The 20,931-nt window shown below is 38.4% G+C and overlaps 1 long non-coding RNA gene and 1 pseudogene across 2 annotated transcripts in view; both read right to left on the reverse strand.

Annotated features, from left to right (window-relative positions):
* LOC109551895 (uncharacterized) overlaps positions 1-20,931 on the reverse strand; it is a 592,297-nt gene that overhangs the window by 179,384 nt on the left and 391,982 nt on the right. The gene's annotated exons all lie outside the window — the stretch shown is intronic.
* LOC109551866 (small ribosomal subunit protein uS10m pseudogene) lies at positions 4,098-5,062 on the reverse strand (annotated as a pseudogene).

Here is a 20,931-nt window from a genome sequence, read left to right on the forward strand (position 1 = left end):
GGCAGTGCTCTGCATCTCCTCTCCTCGCACACCCCGAAACAATGGTCTCTTGCCTCTTGGGCAGCTCCAGACTTTTTCCCGGACTTCCTCCCGGCTAGCTGTGGCACACTAGCCCCCTTCGGGCTGTGTTCATGCAGCCAACCCCAGTCCTCTCCCTGGGATCTGTACTGTGAAGCCCGAGCCTCAGCTCCCAGGCCTCACCTGTCCTGGAGGGTGAGCAGACAAGCCTCTCGGGCTGGTGAGTGCCAGTCGGCCCTGATCCTCTGTGAGGGAATCTCTCCGCTTTACCCTCTGCACCCCTGTTGCTGTGCTCTCCTCTGTGGCTCCGAAGCTTTCTCACCACCCAACACCCATGTCTACCAGTGAAGGGGCTTCGTAGTGTGTGGAAACTTTTCCTCCTTCACAGCTCATTCCCAGTGGTGCAGGTCCCCTCCCTATTCTTTTGTCTCTGTTTATTCTTTTTTCTTTTGCCCTACCCAGGTATGTGGGGACTTTCTTGCCTTTTGGGGGATCTGAGGTCTTCTGCCAGCATTCAGTAGGTGTTCTGTAGGAGTTGTTCCACATGTAGATGTATTTCTGATATATTTGTGGGGAGGAAGGCAATCTCCAGGTCTCACTCCTCTGCTATCTTTAAGGTCTCCTGAATGTGGTCTTTAAAGATAGCAATATAGGAGGCTCCTGAACTCCTCCTCCCAAATACACACCAAATGTGAGGCAATTCCCTCAGAAAGAAATCCAGAAACTGAGTGACTCTTACACATTGGTCAAACAAGAAAATATGCATATCAAAATGGGCCACTTTGAGTCACCAGTATCTCCCTGGAAGGATCTTGTACACACATCTGTACCCTAGCTTTGTGGCTGTCATCCAAAGGACAGGTCTCCAGACAGCCTGTTCTGATAGTCAATTTGGCTTCCATTTAGGAGTTCCACATGACTGCAGGAAACAAAGAAGCATTTAATAACTGGCTATCCCTCCAGAGCTCAGCACAGAGGGAGCAGGCAAAAATGCCCAACTCCCAAGTTTTATCTGAAAGGGGTCTAACTACATACTTTCCCAGCTGCTGCCTGAGACTCTGGCTTCCAACCAACTTGCATCTAGGTGCTAAGTGCCATCCTCCCCTGTGGGACACTGATGGGTCTAGGCACACCATCAGCTACTGACAGCCACTAAGAAGAAAGCAGGTTGGACAATCACAAAGACATTTACTGAACATTCCATCCAACACCAGCAGAATACGCATTCTTCTCAAGTGCCCATGGAACATTCTCCAGGATAGAGCATATTGTGGGTCACAAAATAAGTCTTAATAAATTGAAGAAGATTAAAATCATATCAAGTGTCTTTTTCTGACCACAATGATATGAAAGTAGAAATCAATTACAAGAAGAAAACTAGAAAATTCACAAATGTGTGAAGATTAAACAACATGTTTCTGAACCAATGGGTCATGAAAAAGTCAAAACAGAAATAAAAATAAATCTTCCAACAAATTAAAATGAAAGCACAACATACCAAAACTTATGGAATGTAGCAAAAGCAGTGCTAAGAGGGAAGTTATAGAGATAAATGCTCATATTATCAAATAAGAAAGATCTCAAGTAAACAACCTAACTTTACACCTCAAGACACTAGAAAAAGAACAAAAAGCCCAAAGTAAGTAGAAGGAAGGAAATAACAAAGGTCAGAGAGGAAATAAATGAAAAAAATAGAATGTCTGTTTGGGTCCTTTGCTCATTTTAAAATTGGATTATTTATTTATTTTTGCTATTGAGTTGTATGAATTCTTTATATATTTTGGATAGTAACCCCTGATCAGACACATGGCTTGTAAATATATTTTCCCATTCCGTAGGTTGCCTTTTCAAATTATTGATTGTTTCCTTTGCTGTGCAGAAGCTCTTTAGTTTGATGTAGTCCCACTTGTTTAGTTTTGCTTTTGTTGACTGTACTTTTGCTGTCTTATCTAAGAAATCATTGCCTAGATCAATGCCAGAGCTTTTTCCATATGTTTTCTTCTAGAAGTATCAGTTTCAGGTCTTACATTTAAGTCTTCGATTCATTTTGAGTTAATTTTTCAAATTGTGTGAGATAGGGGTTCAGTTTCTTTCTTTTGCATTTAGATATCCAGTTTTCCCAACACCATTTATTGAAGAGACAATCCTTTTCCCATTGTGTACTCTTGGCACCCTTGACAAAAATTAGTTTATCATACATATGGGTTTATGTCTGGGCTCTGTATTCTGTTCCACTGGTCTATGTATCTGTTTTTATTCTAATACCACATTGTTTTGATTGCTATTGCTTTGTAATATAACCTGAAATCAGGAAGTGTGATGTCTCCAGTTTTGCTCTTCTTTCTCAGGACTGCCTTGGCTAGTCAGGGTTTTTTGTAGTTCCATATGAATTTTATGACAATTTTTTCTATGTCTGTGAAAAATGGCACCAAAATTTTGATAGAGATATGTTGAATCTTTTTTTTTTTTATAGCTAAACTTCTTACCTTCTTTATTTATTTATTTATTTATTTTAGGCTGTGTTGGGTCTTCATTTCTGTAAGAGGGCTTTCTCTAGTTGTGGTAAGTGGGGGCCACTCTTCATCGCAGTGCGCGGGCCTCTCACTGTGGCGGCCTCTCTTGTTGCAGAGCACAGGCTCCAGACGCGCAGGCTCAGTAGTTGTGGCTCACGGGCCTAGTCGCTCTGCGGCATGTGGGGTCCTCCCAGACCAGGGCTCGAACCTGTGTCCCCTGCATTAGCAGGCAGATTCTCAACCACTGCGCCACCAGGGAAGCCCCTTGAATCTTTTTTGAAGAAACCACTTTCATAGAAACGGAGAATAGAATATTGGTTTCAGGGGCTGGGCATAGGAGAAAATGAGATGATATAGGTCAAAGGGTATGCATTTTCAGTTATAAGAATAAGTTCTGAGGGTCTAATGTACAGCATGATGACTATAGTTACTAATACCGTGCTGTACACTTAAAAATTGCTGAGAGTAGATCTTAAGCATTCTTACCACAAAAAAAAGAGTTAACTTTGTGAGGTGATGCATGCATTAATTATCCTTTTTTTGTGTGTGTGTGGGTCTACATTTATTTTTAAAGAATTATTTCTTTCAAAATGAAAATGAGTCACAATGGCTGCTTTGCTAGACACAGTTACTATTATACTGCTCTTGCTTTATTGACTAGTTCTTAATCCTGAGGCTTATACCTGGGATAAACAGGCTTTAGGCATTTGTGAATGACATAGTCGACAACTGAGCTGCAAACAGAATGAGGTCATGGGGCACAAGGCTGTAATTCTTCTCATGTTAATGACAGTAAGGTAAGTCTGATACATGAGCAGTGTGCATTCAGAACACTCATACCTGATAGCAGGTCAGGAAAAGAGAACAGGGACTCCAGTTTAAGGGTGGAAAACTGAGAAGTCATAACTACCCCAAAGATGTGAAGGAAACCACAAAAGACATGGTCCGGATTCTGCTGTAAAAAGGAAACGTATCACTCCCTTGGGGTTGATACACCAACAACCTCAGCCCACTGTCATCTTGCCTCTTTCAGAGCTTTAACTACTATTTAATTTTATGGAAAAGTAGACATCCCCAAACAAAAAGAGTGCTATTCACCAAAAGAAAGAGATCTTATCAGCATGGAACTTAATAAGGAAAAGTATTTATTTGTGCCTTGCACAATTTTTGAAAGCTGTTATTGCTATTCAGTTTTTGGTATTTACTATAGTGCTGGGTGCAAAGTCAACAAAAGAAAAGCTTATTGAATAAATGAATTACAGGATGAGTGAAATGATACAGTAATTTCTTGAGAGCTCATATTCCATTATAGTGACCCTTCTAGGCAGCCCTGAAAGGATTTGGGCTACAGAAGAGTTCAGCGCATGCCACAAATGTGCTTGATCCACTATAAAATATATCAATTTTCAAGAATGTAAAGCTTACATAAGGTAAAACTTGGAGGTCACCACCCCCAAACTAACATATGCCAGCCTGCATTAAGGTAAATATAAAAAACTTTAACTGCTCAGTGTTAAATTAACCAAAGTTTCCTTCTAGGTCCCTCAAAAGAAAGAAATGTGTGTGAGGAATATTTGAAACACTCACTTTTAGATGAATGAAATGATACAAATCACAATCAGTACAAACTAATAATTGAACAACAGTGGAATAACAAAACATGAATTTGACTGTTTTGGTACAGAGTGGTCCAAATGGTTTGCTCACATTTGTTAAAATCCGAACTGAAACAATGACATGTATAAAAGAATAGATAAAGTGGTTCCTGCACAATAGTCTGGTGTATCGTAAACTTCCAATCCCTGCTTTCTACTGATCAGGCCGTGCGGCCTCAGGAGAGCAGTCAGGGTGACTTGAAACTGTCTTCACTGGAGACTCCCTCCACTTGACATGCTCACTTCACATCCCAGCACAAGTGGTCACTGAGACTTTATGACTAGCTTTCTTCTTCCTCTGGTATTGTTTCCCAGATTGGCTTCTTGATGTGTTCTGGTAACTGTTCTAATTTTGTCTTTGTAACTTCCATGGCAACTCCTTCAGGTAAGTTTCACTGAGTATATTCCAAGTAGACATCTGCTGTACTCCCAGTGAGATGTTCTAACTCTAAACATCTGTAAAGTGCTCTCATTTCATACTGAACCCTGTGCTTCTTGAAAACATGCACTGATTTGAGAAGAGTAAAATTTTCCTTGGAGGTTCATGTACTTTAACAGAGATACCAAGTTCTTTAGCAGCAAGTGCAACAAAATATTCATAACTGTCCAATACAGCCTTATCATGGCCTTTTACTAAAACTGATAGTCACTTATATAACGTGTCTGGTTCATCAGAAATGGTTATCGTAGGCTTGGTCAAATCCTTGGGAACATCAATGTGTAGGTTTGAAAACTGTACCCACTTCATATTGGTGAGAAGAAGGCCACCATTTTTGGCTGTACTGCTCCTAGAACTGCATACAGAAAAATTCCTCGAACCCTGCCAGAGACGCCATCCCAGGGGCCCAAACGCTGCTCGCGCCGCCATCTTGCCGTTCTGCATTAATTACCTTGACCTTGGTAACCATTCTACCATGTATATGTATATCAAATCATCATGTTTTACACTTTAAATACATACAATTATATTTTTTAATTATTCCTCAATAAAGTTAAAAAAGAAAGAAGGACAAAGCTGGAAGCAAGTTGTATATCTGATAAGCAGTTATTATTCAAAGTACTTAAAGAACTCTATAACTCAGGAGAAGAAGAACAGTCAATTAAAAAATGGGCAGAGGAACTGAATAGACATCTTTTCAAAAAAGACATAAAAATGGCCAACAGGTACATGAAAATATGCTCAGCTAGTCATTAGGGAAATACATATCGAAACCACGATAAGCTATCACCTCACACCTGTTAGAATGGCTATTATCAAAAGACGAGTGATAACTAGCATTGGCAAAGATGTGAAAAAAAGGTAACCCTTGTGCATTACTGGTGGGAAAGTAAATTGGTGCAGCCACTATGAAAAACAGTGTGAATATTCCTCAAAAATTAAAAATAGAACTACTGTATGATCCAGCAATACCACTTCTGGGGATAAAGCCAAAGGAAATGAAAACAGGATACTGAGGCAATAACTGCACTTCCATGTCCATCGCAGCATTATTCACAATAGCCAAGATATGGAACACACACACACACACACACACACACACACATATATAGAATGGAATGTTTTTCAGTCATGAGAAAGAAGGAAATTCTGCCATGCACGACAACATGGATGAAACTTAAGGGCGTTATGGTAAGTGAAATAAGTCAGACAGAGAAGGACAAATACTGCATGTATCACTTATATGTGCAGTCTAAAATAGCTCAATTCATAGAAATGGAAAATAGAATTGTGGTTATCAGGGGGTGGGAGAAATGGGGAGATACTGGTGAAAGAGTACAAACTTTCAGTGATAAGATAAATAAGTTCTGGAAAGCTAATGTACAACATGGTCATATAGTTAACAATACTATATTATGTTCTTACAAGTTGCTAAGAGAGTAGATTTTAAATGTTCTCACCACACACACAATTGTGTGATGTGATGGAGGTGTTAGCTAACACTATGGTGGTAATCATTTTGCAGTATATAAGTGTATCTAATCAAAACACTGTATTCCTTAAACTTACACGATATTATATGTCAATTATATCTCAATACAACTAGAAAAAAAATCTCCTTTATTTCTCTTTAATCATTTGAAAAATGAGATTAATAAGTCTCACTTCACAGGATTGTTATAAGAATTAGAGGTAATGCATGTAAAAAAACTAATACTTAATGGGATTTCAGAATTGACAGCTCATTCTTAGGACTGACATGTACAATCACCTGATAAAGTAGGCAGGGCAGTTATCCTCATTTCCATTTCCATTCTTCAGTAGCAACTGAAGCTCAGGAAAGATCAAAATGGAAAATCCAATCACTAGTAGGTAGTGATTTAGGCTTGAATTTAAGCCTTTTGATTGCCAGCCCAACATTTTTTCTTCTCTCTGTTCTGTCTCCTTTCTTCCTCCCTGCACATGGAAGCAGGGAACTGGCCTGAAGATGAATGTGTTGGAAGATGAAGAGTCTAATGTTTCTGCCTGTGTGCTCCTGTATATCTATACACTTGAACCAAGGAAGTGGGTAAATATGGTCTAAAAGACCCCTCGCACTCTTTGCCTAGCTTACCTTTGGCACTTCTTCCTGAAGGGCTTAAAGTGTAGACAATATCTATATTCCTATTGATACACATGCTTTCCCTCAAATACACCAGGCATTTGCATTGTCTTTTGCCTCTATTCCCTTTGTTAGCTTCTTCTGAACTATACTTCCCCATTGCATTCCTGGCCTTGTAAACAAAACAAAAATCTGGCCCCCAAACCAAAACCAAACCAAACCAAACATCCTACAAAGCAAAAGCCATAAGCCCAAACCAAAGATCACTTCTTCGCAGTAGCTTCTCCTTACCCTTCCCAAAGAGAAAAGATTACCTCCTCATCTGTGTCCTTTTTGCATCTGTACTTACATTATCCTCACATTTTGGAATGGGTTTCTTTTGCATGTTTGTATCACTTTTTTGCCTGAAAGTTCTTTAAGAAGGGGAGCACGTGCATGCCACTTTTGTAGTCAGTGCCTAGCATGTTGTCCCGTAGTACGCTGTACTTGCTCCACAAATGCAGGCTGACATAAATTCAATTGAATTTGTTCTTCTAAGAGAAGGTAAATAGTGAAAGAAATGTAACTTGTCTATATATAGAATAATTAGAGATGCCAATAAAAGTGTTTAGCATAAGACTGGCTACTGTGGAGTTGTGAGGTTGCTGCTGTATATTTGTTTGCAAATGGTATAATAATATATATATAAATTCATACATCTATTAAAACACAAATAATATAGCAAGGCAGAGAACATAGATGTTGCTGCTTGGAATTTTCTTAGCATTCTGGGCTTTGCTAAAAAAATAAGAGCTATGTTAAGAGTGCTAAATTGAAATTGCCAGACTATCCAGTTATTGGGGGAACATGGTAAGGTGTAAAGTTATGCAAATGAACACAGGAAATTGATCAGACTTAAAGAGTGAACAAAATAGAATAAAACCAAACTTGCTGCCCCAAAATGCCATCAAGGTCCTTGCTTTGCTCTCCTGGGGAATTTTTTTGTCCGTGCAAGATACCCTGGGACCAAGTAAGAGATAATTCATTTCAAAATGAGATGGCCTATTTTTGGAGTACTGCCCTGAATTTTCCCTTTTGCCTATAATAATCTATTGTCCTGGATACCAAAAATAGTGTATGGCAGGGATTATTTAAAGCTCTTCAACAGAAGGCAGTTATGCAGCCTGCTGAACTTCTTAGAACAAAAGAAGTAAGTTTCAGTTAAAGGGAACTTTGAAATGGTCTGTGGAGCCATGGAGCCATGTATGCTGGTACCATCAGTACTTTTGTTTTCCTTTATTTTATTTTCTCAGAGTTGGAGAAAGCCCCAAAGACCAGATAGGGTAGAAATTTGACATGATAAAAATTAATTGGAGGGCTTCCCTGGTGGCGCAGTTGTTGAGAGTCCGCCTGCCGATGCAGGGGAACACAGGTTCGTGCCCCGGTCCGGGAAGATCCCACATGCCGCAGAGTGGCTGGGCCCGTGAGCCATGGCTGCTGAGCCTGCGCGTCCGGAGCCTGTGCTCCGCAATGGGAGAGGCCACAACGGTGAGGGGCCCACGTACCACAAAAAAAAAAAAAAAAAAAAAAAAAATTGATTGGTAGGCTTTAGTTGGGAAAATCCACCTCAAAAACAAATAAATAAAATGTAAGGAAACATTTTAGAACTGTGATGTTTATTTAAGTTGGATGATGCTGGGGTACCAGGAGGGGCCACTGCTTTTTGCATAAATATCTTTAAGCAAGAATCTCAATCCTTCTGGGCTACATGACTTCTTCACCAAGGGGCTCAAGAAGCTATAATGCTCGTCTACTATTTGAAGGATGTTTTTGTTTCCTAACACTGCTGTAAAAGAATACCAAAACCTTAGCTATAGTAAACCTTTAAAACCATAACCCTTTAAATCAGCACAAATTTATACTATTAAAATTCTGGATTTCATAAGTCTGAGATATGACTCACTGGGCTAAAGCCAAAATGTTGGCAGAGTAGAGTCCTTTTAGAAGCTCTGGAGAGAGGATCCGTTACTTTGCCTTTTCCAGCTCCTAGTAGCCACCTTTATCCCTGGATGGTGGTCCCTTCCCTCATCTTCAAAGCACATCACTCCAGTCTCTGTGTTCATCATCAGTTTGCCTTCTCCTCTGTAGGCAAATATCGTTCTGTCTCTCCCTTATAAGAACACTTGTAATTACACTTAAGTCCACTTAAAGAAACCAGGATAGTCTACCCATCTCAATATTATGAATCAGATCTGCAAAGTCACTTTTGCCATATAAGGTAACATTCACAACTTCTGAGGATTAGGATGTGGATACCTTTTGGCAGGGGGTGGGGAGCATTATTCAGTCTAGCACAAAGGGCTATCAAGTAGAAGAGGAATTAACCTCATTTTGTGTGACACTGAACATAACCAGCCATGGCAAGACACATGTTTGAAATTTGAAAGGAAGTATTTTGGATTTATTAGAACTTTCCAAAAGTGGAGAGAACTCCCTTGGGTGTATGACAAGATGTTAAACTGGAATTACAACTATGGCACCACAGTATAACAGGACATTCCAAAGAGAAGTGCTGGACAGAAACACAGATTTCCAAAGAAGATGACTCCGCAAGAAGACTATCAGGGGTCAAGAGATTGGAGATGGGGAAGGATTTTCAAAGAGATTTCTTTAGAGGGAGCTTGTCTCTTCTCTCTTTCTCACAGGGAATGTGGCAAGGGTGCTCTCTCCTTTATGTCCAGCCTAGAGGGAGTGGGCTTCAAAGAGACCACTCTAAAAGAGAGGAGGCTTGGACTAGTGTGTGACCAGCAAGAGACTTTGGCCATCAGTCTCAGTGGGTAGTGCAAAAAGAAACAGATGCTCTGTAATGGAAGAAATTGCCCTTTCTCCAATGGTGAGTCGAAGGTGCACGAGGCCCAGAGAACATATGTGGAAACTTTAGTAAAGTCCTGCTTAATACGATTTCTACTGAAAAATGAAGGGAGTCCAGTGGAGGATCTGGATAGGGAGGACCACAGGAAAATCAGAAGCTGAGGAGGGAAGCAGAGCAACAAGCCAAAGGGTGGGACCTCTGGTATCCTGGGAGTCACCTCACAGGGGCTCAGCAGGAGAGCCTCTGAAGAATCTGTCAACTCCATATACTCAGGAACTATTGGTTTTAGTCATCAGCCAGAATCATGGACTGTGGAGCCAACTTAAGGCTGCACTTATGACTCCAACTTTTGTGAGGTCTTAAACTTACAGATATTGAGAGGCTCTCTTTAAGAAAAAGATAAAGCATCACAAGTACAAAATTAGCTAAAAGGCCATGGAAGAGGCCTTTGCAAATGAAGAGCTCTAAAGTTTGATTTCAGTAGCTTTATGGTAAGTTCATAAAGTTAAGAATTTTCTGCTGCCTTTCCCCCTTCTCCCTTCTTATACTCCATTGCCAGAAGGGTCTGAGAACAAGATTAGCTAGGCAGCCAAGAAGAAAGGGCCAGATCACCCACTAACGGTTGGAAGAGATTTGTGTCTTTGGATGAATACTGAAGTGTTGAAAAGCATATTGAATTGAATATTTAATTACATAATTGAGAATGTACATTTGTGATTTAAAAAGACTGCAGCACTCTGCATTAGCCATGAGTGACCAGAAACCATGAGTTCTGCCTATTTCTATTTAGAGGCTGGAATAAACTTCTCCCACCAAGTATCTATTAAAGTGACAATGGAAAGTAAAAATTTGTGTTTTGATTATATTCCATGAGCTGTGCTTATTCGATATACAGGTTATAGGCATTGGTGAGTTCAACATCACTAGTATGCACAAACAGTGATAACTTGTCAGGGACGTTGTAGAAGAGCTTGAGGCATCTCAAGTGAGTTAAACTAAGTGGTCTTTAAGGTCACTCTAGTTCTGATGATTTCTGGTTCTTCTATACTTCTCAACCACTGATAACAGAGCCTTTCCTAAGAAAAGTTTTGACAGGGAAGATGTGAAGCCAGAGAAAAGGCAGAAGATGGTGTTAGGTTGATTATGTATGTTTATATATGTACATATGATTATACATAAGTGAAATGAATGACTGTGGTGACAAGGGACAGGAAGGAGGAATTAGGATTTAATTGTTATTATAAGGTAGTGAAGTATCATAGTGTTATTTGAAAATGAACTTGGATTAGTTGTATATTACAAACTCCAGGGCAACTACTAAAAGGAAAAGAAGAAGTATAACTGATATATTAAGAAAGCAGAGAAAATGAAATAACAAATTCTCAATTAAAACCACAAATGGCAGAAAAAGAGAGGAAGATAAACACAGGAATAAAGAATAAGAGCAAAAAATAGAAAGTTGTAACAAATATAGTAGATATCAATCTATATCAATAGTGACTTTGAACATCAATAGTCTAAGTACACCAAGTAAAAGACAGAGATTGCCAAAGTGGATGCAACAGTTAAGTATATATTGCTTACAAGAAACTTGCTTTAAATATAAAGACACATGTAAATTAAAAGTAAATGAATGGAGAAAGGTATACCATGCTAACACTAATCAGAAGAAAGCAGGAATAGCTATATTAATTTCAGACAGAGCAGACTTCAGACCAAGAATAGTTATCAGTAATAAAGAGGGGCATTACATAATGATAAAAGGGTGAATTCTTCAGGAAGACATAACAATCCTGAAAGTGTATATGCCTAACAAAGGAACATCAAAATATATGAGGCAAAAACTAATAAAACTGCAAAAATAAATAGATGAACCACCATCATGGTTGGAGACTCAACACCCCTCTATCAGAAATGCACAGATCTGGCAGGCAGAAAATCGATAAGAACATAGTTTAACTCAACAACATTGTCAATGACCTAGATATCATTGACATTTATGGATTCTTTTATTCAACAACTGCAGAATACACATTCTTCTCAAGCTCACATGGAACATTCATCAAGATAGACCGCATTCTGAAACACACTGTAACAAATTTAAAAGACTAGGAATCACATAATACCTGTTCTCAGACCTTGATGGAATTATACTAAAAATCGATATCAGAAAGATAGCTGGAAACTCCCAAAATAATTGAAGGCTAGACAACATACTTCTAAGTAAAACATGGGCAAAGAAGAAATCTCAAGAGGGATTTTTAAATATTTTGAACTAAATGAAAATAAAAATACAACTTATCAAAATTTGTGGGATGCAGTGAAAGCAGTGCTTAGAGGAAAATAATAAAATAGCATTAAATGCATATACTAGAAAAGAGGAAAGATCTAAAATTAATAATTTAAGTGTCTACATTAGGAAACTAGAAAAAGAAGAACAAATTAAATCCAAAATGATCAGAAGAAAAAAATACTAAAAATTAGGGCAGAAATCAATGAAATTGAAAATAGAAAGTCTGTAGAGAAAATCAATGAAGCCAAAAGCTGGTTCTTTGAAAAGATCAATAAAATCGATAAAGCTTCTAGTCAGGTTGACCAAGAAGAAATGCGAAAGTATACAAATTACTAATATCAGAAATGAAAGAGAAAACATCACTACAGATCCCATGGACATTAAAATAATAATCAAAGAATTCTATGAACTCTATGCTCACAAATTTGATAACCTAGATGAAAGGGAGCAATTCCTTGAAAGACACAATCTACCAAAAGTCACACAAAAAGAAATAGATGATATAAATAGGCCAATATCTATTAAAGAAATTGAATCAGTAATTAATAACCTTCCAAAACAGAAAGCACCAGATGGTTCACTGGTGAATCCTACCAAATATTTAAGGAGAAAAACATGCCAATTCTCTACAGTCTCTTTCAGAAGACAGAAACAGAGGTAATACTTTCTAATTCATTCTGTGAGGCCAGCATTATCCTAACTAGACAAAGATATTAGAAGAAAAGAAAACTAGACAAAGATATTAGAAGAAAAGAAAACTACAAGCCAATGTCTCTCATGAATATAGACAAAAATTCTCAACAAAATATTAGCAAATCAAATCCAACAATGCATAAAAAGAATTATATACCACCAGCAAGTGGAGTTTATTTGAGGTATGTAACCCTGGTTCAATATTCTAAAATCAATTTATGTAACATATCGCACCAACAGCCTAAAAATAAAAATCATATGATCATATCAATAGATGCAGAAAAAGCATCTGACAAAATCCACCAGCCATTCATGATAAATGCTCTCAGTAAACTAGGAATAGAGGAGAACTTCCTCAACTTGGTAAAGAATATCTACAAAAAACTGACAGCTAACATCAGATTCAATGGTGAGAAACTTGAAGCTTTTCCACTAGGATCAAGAACTAAGCAATGATGTCCTGTCTCACCACTTCTTTTTAACATTGTACTGGATATCCTAGTTAATGCAATAGGACAAGAAAAGGAAATAAAAGCTATCCAGATAGGGAAGGAAGAAATAAAACTGTCTTTGTTCACAGGTGACACGATTGTTTATACAGAGAATCTGAAAGAATTGACAAAAAACAAAAACAAAAACTCCTGGAACTAATAAGTGATTATAGCAAGGTTGCAAGACACAAGATTAATATACAAAAGTCAATAACTCTCCTATATGCCTGCAATAAATAAATGGAATTTTAAATTAAAAACAAATATCATTTACATTAGCACCCCCCAAAAATAAATACTTGGGTATAAATCTAAATCTCTCTCTCTCTCTCTGTGTGTGTGTGTGTGTATGTGTGTGTGTGTATATATATATATATATATATATATATATATATATATGTATGTATATATATATATATATATACACATAAATGATCTATATGAAGAAAACTATAAAACTCTGATGAAAGAAATCAAAGGAGAACTAAATAAATTGAGAGATATTTTGTTTATGTACAGGAAGACTAAATATTGTCAGCACATCAGTTCTTCCCAACTTGGTCTATAGATTCCACACAACCCCAATCAAAATTTCAGCAAGTTATTTTATGGATATTGACAAACTGATTCTAAAGTTTATATAGGAAGGCAAAAGACCCAGAATGGTCAACACAATATTGAAGGAGAAGAACAAAGTACTGGAGTACTGACACTACCTGATTTTAAGACTTACTATAAAGCTACAGTAATCAAGACAGTGTGGTATTGGTGAAATAATAGAAAAATAGATCAATGGAACAGGCTAGTGAACTTAGAAATAGACCACACAGATACAGCCACCTGATCTTTGACAAAGGAGCAAAGGCAATTCATGGAGCAAAGATACTCCTTTCAACAAATGGTGCTGGAACCATGGCCATCCACATGCAAAAAATTAAATCTAGACACAAACCTTACACCCCTCAAAATTAACTCAAAATGGATCATAGAAATAAACTTAAAACTCAAAACTACAAAACTCCTAGAAGATAACATATGAGAAAATCAAGATGACCTGGGGTTTGGTGATGACTTTTTTAGATACAACACCAAAGGCATAATTTATGAAAGAAAGAATTGATAAGCTGGACTTCATTAAAATTTAAAAAGTTCTGCTCTGCCAAAGACATTGTCAAGAGAATAAAAAGACAAGCCACAGACTGAGAGAAAATACATGCAAAAGACACATCTGATAAAGGACTATTATCTAAAATATATAAAGAATTCTTAAGACTTGATAAACAATAAGAAAACAAACAACCTGATAAAAAAGTGAGAGGGCTTCCCTGGCGGCGCAGTGGTTGAGAGTCCGCCTGCCGATGCAGGGGAACACAGGTCCGTGCCCTGGTCTGGGAAGATCCCACATGCCGCAGAGCGGCTGGGCCCGTGAGCCATGGCCGCTGAGCCTGCGCATCCGGAGCCTGTGTTCCACAACGGGAGAGGCCACAACAGTGAGAGGCCCGCGTACCACAAAAAAAAAAAAAAAAAAAAAAAAAAGAGAGACAAAGACCTTAACAGACACCTTACCAAGGAAGATATACAGATGGCAAATATGAATATGAAAAGATGTTCCACATGATATGTCATCGGGGAAATGTAACTTAAAATAATAATGAGATACCACTACACACCTATTAAGTGACCCAAATCCAGAACACTGATAAATATCAAATGCTGGCAGGGAGGTGAAGCAACAGGAACTCTCATTCATTGCTAGTGAGAATGCAAAAATGGTTCAGTCACTTGGGAAGACAGTTTGGCAGCTTTTTACAAAACTAAATATACTCTTACCATATGATTCATCAATTGTGTTCCTCAGTATTCACCCAAAGGAAGTGAAAACATGTCCACACAAAAACCTGTACATGGATATTTATAGCAGCTTTCTTCATGACTGCCAAAACTTGGAAGCAACCAAGAAGTCCCTGAGGTGGTGAATGGATAAATAAACTGTGGTATAGAAGACAATGAAATATTATTCAGTCCAAAAAGAAATGAGCTATCAAGCCATGAAAAGACATGGATGAACGTTAAATGCATATATATATATTTATTTATTTATTTATTTATTTATTTATTCATTTATTTTTATTTTTATTTTTTTTGTGGTACGCGTGCCTCTCACTGTTGTGGCCTCTCCCATTGCGGAGCACAGGCTCCGGACGCGCAGGCTCAGCGGCCATGGCTCATGGGCCCAGCCGCTCTGCGGCATGTGGGATCTTCCTGGACCGGGGCACGAACCCGTGTCCCCTGCATCGGCAGGCGGACTCTCAACCACTGCGCCACCAGAGAAGCCCCTAAATGCATAGTATTAAGTGAAAGAAGCCAGTCTAAGAAGACTGCATATTGTATGATTCCAGTATGACATCTAGACAAGGCAAAAGTATGGGGATGGTAAAAAAGATCAGTGGTTGCCAGAGGTTGGGCCAGGAGGAGGGATGAATAGACACAGCACAGAATAGGTTTACAGCAGTGAAATACTCTGTATAGTACTATAATGGTAGATATGTGTCATTATACATTTGTCCCATTCCAAGGAATATACAACACCAAAGTGAACTCTGATGCAAGCTACGGACTGTGGTGATCATGAAGTGTCAATCAATGTAGGTTCATCAATTGTAATAAATGTACCACTCTGGTGGGATATATTAATAATAGGGAGGCTATGCATGTGCGGAAATCTCTGTATCTATCATCTACTTAATTTTGCTGTGAAACTAGAACTGCTTCAAAAAATAAAGTCTATTAAGAAAACAATTTTAGAAATACTACTGTCCACACCCAAACATTTGCATGCCTTTGTGGGGGCCCCTGTTCAAAATGTATGTGGAAGAATAAGTTTATAGCTGAAACTCATTTTTAAAGTTGGTTTATCTCCAAATGTATGAGTGTTTTATTACTGTTATTATAAATGCCCTTTAAAGCAGGCCTTCTCATTCATTAGCTTAGAGAGTTCCAAAGTTAAATGAAAAACAACAGTTTCTTAACAAGCTTACACACCTTAAAGCCCTTAGAGTGGATGGAAGAAATGAGTGTTGCAAAGCTTTATAGATATTGATAGGATTGCTTTATTCTGAAATGATGACATAAATAAGCCTCTTCAAAGGCTTCAATGAGTCTATCATGGAAATTGCCATGTAAGTTTTGGGAACTTGATAAGCTTTGGAACTTGGGCATAAATAATACATTCCCCAGCAAAACTTGAGCCACTACTTTTACTGGCATGTTCACAAATTTCTAAAGCTTCACAATGGCAATTTCCAAAAAGGCAACCCTTAAGCTAACGTTTTTTGTGTGTGCATATTATTTTCTGTTTTGAATTGAGGAAATAAATTTTCTCTTAAGAAAGTAGGAAAGTTGATGTTCAGTATTTACCGTATGCCTGGAACTTTAACTCATTTTATCCTGACAACAAATCAGTAAGGTCAGTATTGTTATCTCTTTTAGATATAAGGAAACTAAGAGGCACTGAGAATAACAGTAGCTAAGGCTTATATAACAATATGTATCAGGCAAAGTTTCAAATACTTTTTGCATATATGGGTGGATTTAGTTCCTCAAAACAACTTTATAAAGGTAGGAACCATTATTATGTCTTTTTTGCAGATGAGAAAACTGAAGCACAGAGAGATCAGTGACTTGTTCAAGGTAAGTGATAGAAGCCAGAATGGAGATGCAGGTAGACTGGCTCAAGTCAAACCCTTTAACCACTAAGCTATAGCCTTAAAAATAGCAAAAAGCCTTACAGCAAGGCAATGGTAGAGTTATTTTTTCTTATCGCTCTAATCCTTTAAGTCTTTCTCTTTCTTCAGGGTTCAAGTTTCCACTAAAATGAGAGTCATTATTATACCCTGACTCTCAGGGTGCTGTTGGGATACATTATTTCCCTGAGCTGCCATGGCCATATTATTTGTAGTTCTACTTAGCAAGCATTTAACTCTGATTTAGCTGTTTACATGTAAGCTCTTTGAAGATAGAGACTAATGTCTTATTATCTCTAAGCAACCAACATTTGTACAGTAGTGGCTGCTCTGGAAATTTTGAAATGAAAAAGTGGACTATCTATTTCCATTTTTAAGCAACGGTGTTTTCTTTTTTTGTTCTATGCTAAAGGGGCAAATATAACATGAATGAAAAGGTCTGTAGCTGATGATATTATATAGAAGACTGAGTAGTTTAAGCCTGAATTGATAACACTCAGAAGGAAAGAATGTCAACTAAATGCCAAACTTAAGCTAACAGAAATAATGCAATGTAAACTGAAAAAAAAATTTAGAATACAATAAACACAATAAAATTACTATCTTCTCTACACAAATGTAACTTCTCTTAAACTCCATTGGCCAATAGGTACTGGAGACATGAGTTTGAAACATGAGCCCCCCATGTGGAGCCCTGAGCCACTACTCACTGGTCACTGGGAGTACATGGCCTATATCACTCAGAAGATATCACTTCAGATTCTTCAAAGCTGAGATGCAAAGCCCAGTTCCCAGAGACAGAGACATCTACCTTCTGCTCCTAGTGCTGGGGCTCAGGTGGGTTGGCCCAGGCATGTGTGTTGCAGTGAAAGCAGCACTGAACATGGAGTCATATGATCTGGGCTTAAAGCCCAGTCCTGACACTCCCTAGTTATGTGCTGGGGCAAGTTCCTGATCTGCAGTTTCTTCATTTGCATAATGGGTGTAAAAATACTGCCACGTTGTGTTGATTAAAGGGTTGACTGAGATTCTGTTTGTGAAAGTCTCTGGCCCATTAATCCTCTCAGTATTTGGGCAATGTGAGTTCCATCCATTCCTGTCTTGACCACCTCCAACGTGCACTGCTGCTCTGGCTGCTGGTTCCTAGGCTCTCACTACTCTGGCTCCCTGAGGTCTTCAGTCCACTTAGTGCTGACTTCACCCCAGAAGCCACTACAGGGGCCTTGAACTTTCCTGCACTCTGTCCAGAGCTCTCCTCAGCTTTGCTGCTGCCGTTGGTTCCCTCCCAGCCCCCAACATGCACCTCACTGCAGATTTCATTTTTTCTAGGGCCTTTCTTGAGGCCCCCTCCAGCTGTCATCACCACCTCTACAGAGACATTCCAACCTTGTCTGCCTTTGGCTAGCTAATACCTTACTTCCCAGACTCCGTATTCAGCATCCATGCAGTCCACAAACATTAACTGAAGGCCTACTAAGTACCAGGTCAGACACTGGAGTTACTGGGTTGTTGTCTTCAAGGAGCTCAGAATTTAGAAGGAAAATAGACAAACCAACCATAACAGTACAGCATGAGATGTGTTAAGAAAGAGAGAAGCAGAGAGCAGAGACCAGGGCTCATCTGTAGACCTGTCCCTCTAGTATTCTAGCTTTGCCACCCAGACAGAGTCCTGTGTCTAAGGCTTTGGGTGCAGGAGAAAGTGACTACAGATCCCAAAGACTGACAATGAAAAGGCCTTGCAGGGCTGTTATTATAACTTTCTGTGCTGTGTCCTGGGGGTGGGAGTGCATAGGGCGTCTCATGTTCCCTCATGCTAGCAACCCACTTTGCTTCCTAAGCCCCACACTGGAAGTAATCACTTGTGTGATTTCTACCCCTGGTGGCCTCTCTCCTTCTAATATGAACAGGTCTCCCATGCCCCTTAGGCTCTACCATGCACAGGCTCATTTATTCATCCATAAACATTGATCCTATGGCATAAAAGCTGTGCAGAGTGTCTCATGGTTAAATAATGATTCTTCTGACTATAAGATCTGAGCTTTGGTTTGTTTTTCCACCAGAAGTTAGATTTGGGATAATACTCAACTCTTTGACTTGCTTCCTGTGCAACCAATGGAAGACATTCACAACATCATTCACAAAACATCAGGGTGTGAGCTCTTCACAAGTCATGTGAAGATAACTGGCCTGCAAGCAGATTGAGCTCAGAACCTTAACTTCATTAGAGAGAAGAGAGGTCCGATATACGGACTCAGGGCCACAGCTGCTTTCATGATATGGAGTTGGTGAGCCTATTCTAAGAAGTACACTATAAAGATGCGTCTGTGCATATTCTTACAGTTTCCATCAACTAACAGATTAACAGAATGGAATAATTGCCAAAATAGGTGAAACAAAGTACATGAGCAAAAGAAGCCATGATTAAAAGAAAGAAATTCTTGTATAAACATATTTGAAAATTTGGCCCTCAAATCATGGGTTCTTGAGGGAGGGACAGTCCATTCACCTCTGTATTCTCAGAACCTAGGAGATAGTTTTTTGAACATTGCTTAATAAATATTATATAAAAGAATTCACAATTACTTGCCAAAAATCTGGAATAATGAATCTATGAGAAAGTAGTCATTTGGAATAAAATATACTTAATATGGTAAGTCAAATTCAGAATAAAATATAAATCCATCTCATAAAATATATTATAAATGCATTAGACCAGATATTAATATAAGTACAAATTAAGAACGTAAAGGATGTGAACCAAGAGTTGGCAAGGAAGAAAGATCTACAAATGCTTTCAAAGTTGTTGAAAATGTTTACTAGCTGAATTCTCGTATAGTCTGTGACTAAAAAGGCAACACAAAAATTTACAATAAAGGGTAGAGAAGGAGAGCTTAAAACTTGGTGAAAATATTTTTTCCTCTGTCTGTTGTGAATTTCTCAATTACAAAGAGATTTTCATATTTTTACTTTTCCCATGTAATCTATAGAAACTATATGTAAGCTGGGGTTTCAGAATAACAACATCTTTAAGAATTATTTTCATTGTTGTTCTCTAAACCACCCATTTCTGGATTCTTAAAATACCTCTGGCTACTAAACAGGACTATTCACAAATATTTCATTTTGGTTCATTGAACTGAATTCCTTTCTTGCTCAAGAATAAAATAGTCATTTAAAAACAATACATTGTTTTCTTACAAAATTAAGTACTAAGAAAAGTTAAAAAATTTAAAAAAAAGAGCCAAATAAGAAAGTCCTTTGTAAGACGCTACCTGCTGCTGCAATAGGACACTTGCCCCTCCTCTCTACATTCTGCAGTGACTCTGGGGCTCTCAGAGCCTGGGCACAAATAACCCCAAGTAGCCCCTGATGCAGCGTTCCTGTCTCCAGCCAGCCATCCCTCTGCTTGGCACTGCAGCAGCTGGAAGGTGACTGACATGCCCTCTGGCTGCCTTCTAACCCTTCCAACCACAGCCTACATGTGCATTAAGTTTAATGTCTCCACCCCAATTGCTCTCTAGAACTAGCTGGATGGAAGCTGCTACCAATCAATGAGTAGATCCATTACCTCCTTGAGCACTTAGGCCCAGGGAGAGAAAGCCTGAATTTAGAAATGATAGGGTAGACTTTGATCAACACGGTGGGAAGGAAGTGCCTTCCTAGGCTGACATACGCCCCAGAGAGCTACTGGGGATGAAGGGAGAAAGAAGAGAAGAATCTCTGAAATGTTTATTTCAGAGCTCAAAATACAACTTATTACTTGGTCACTTTGCTGTTGTTATTTTCTTTAATCTAGAATATTATCCCAATGAGGGTTAAAACCAAACACAATTTGTCATAGGAATGGAGTTGAAATAATATAATACCTAACCTGATTTCATATCAATCTTAATAGTTATTTTAAAAATATAGGTACTGGTTTTCTCATAAAAGAAACATTTTGAAAAATCTGAAAATAATCTCTGTACACATATACCTTGAGTTGTTAGTTTTCATTCATCCAATGCCATGTATTGAATACTTATGGTGGCCCCATAGCACTATACCAAGGAAAGTAGTGTGATGTAGAGACCCTTGCTATTCAAAGTGTGGCGCAGACCAAAATATGAACATTAGCAGGGAGTTTGTTAGAAA

This window comes from Tursiops truncatus, chromosome 4 (assembly GCF_011762595.2).
Source record: "Tursiops truncatus isolate mTurTru1 chromosome 4, mTurTru1.mat.Y, whole genome shotgun sequence".
In the NCBI taxonomy this organism is placed as follows: Eukaryota; Metazoa; Chordata; class Mammalia; order Artiodactyla; family Delphinidae; genus Tursiops; species Tursiops truncatus.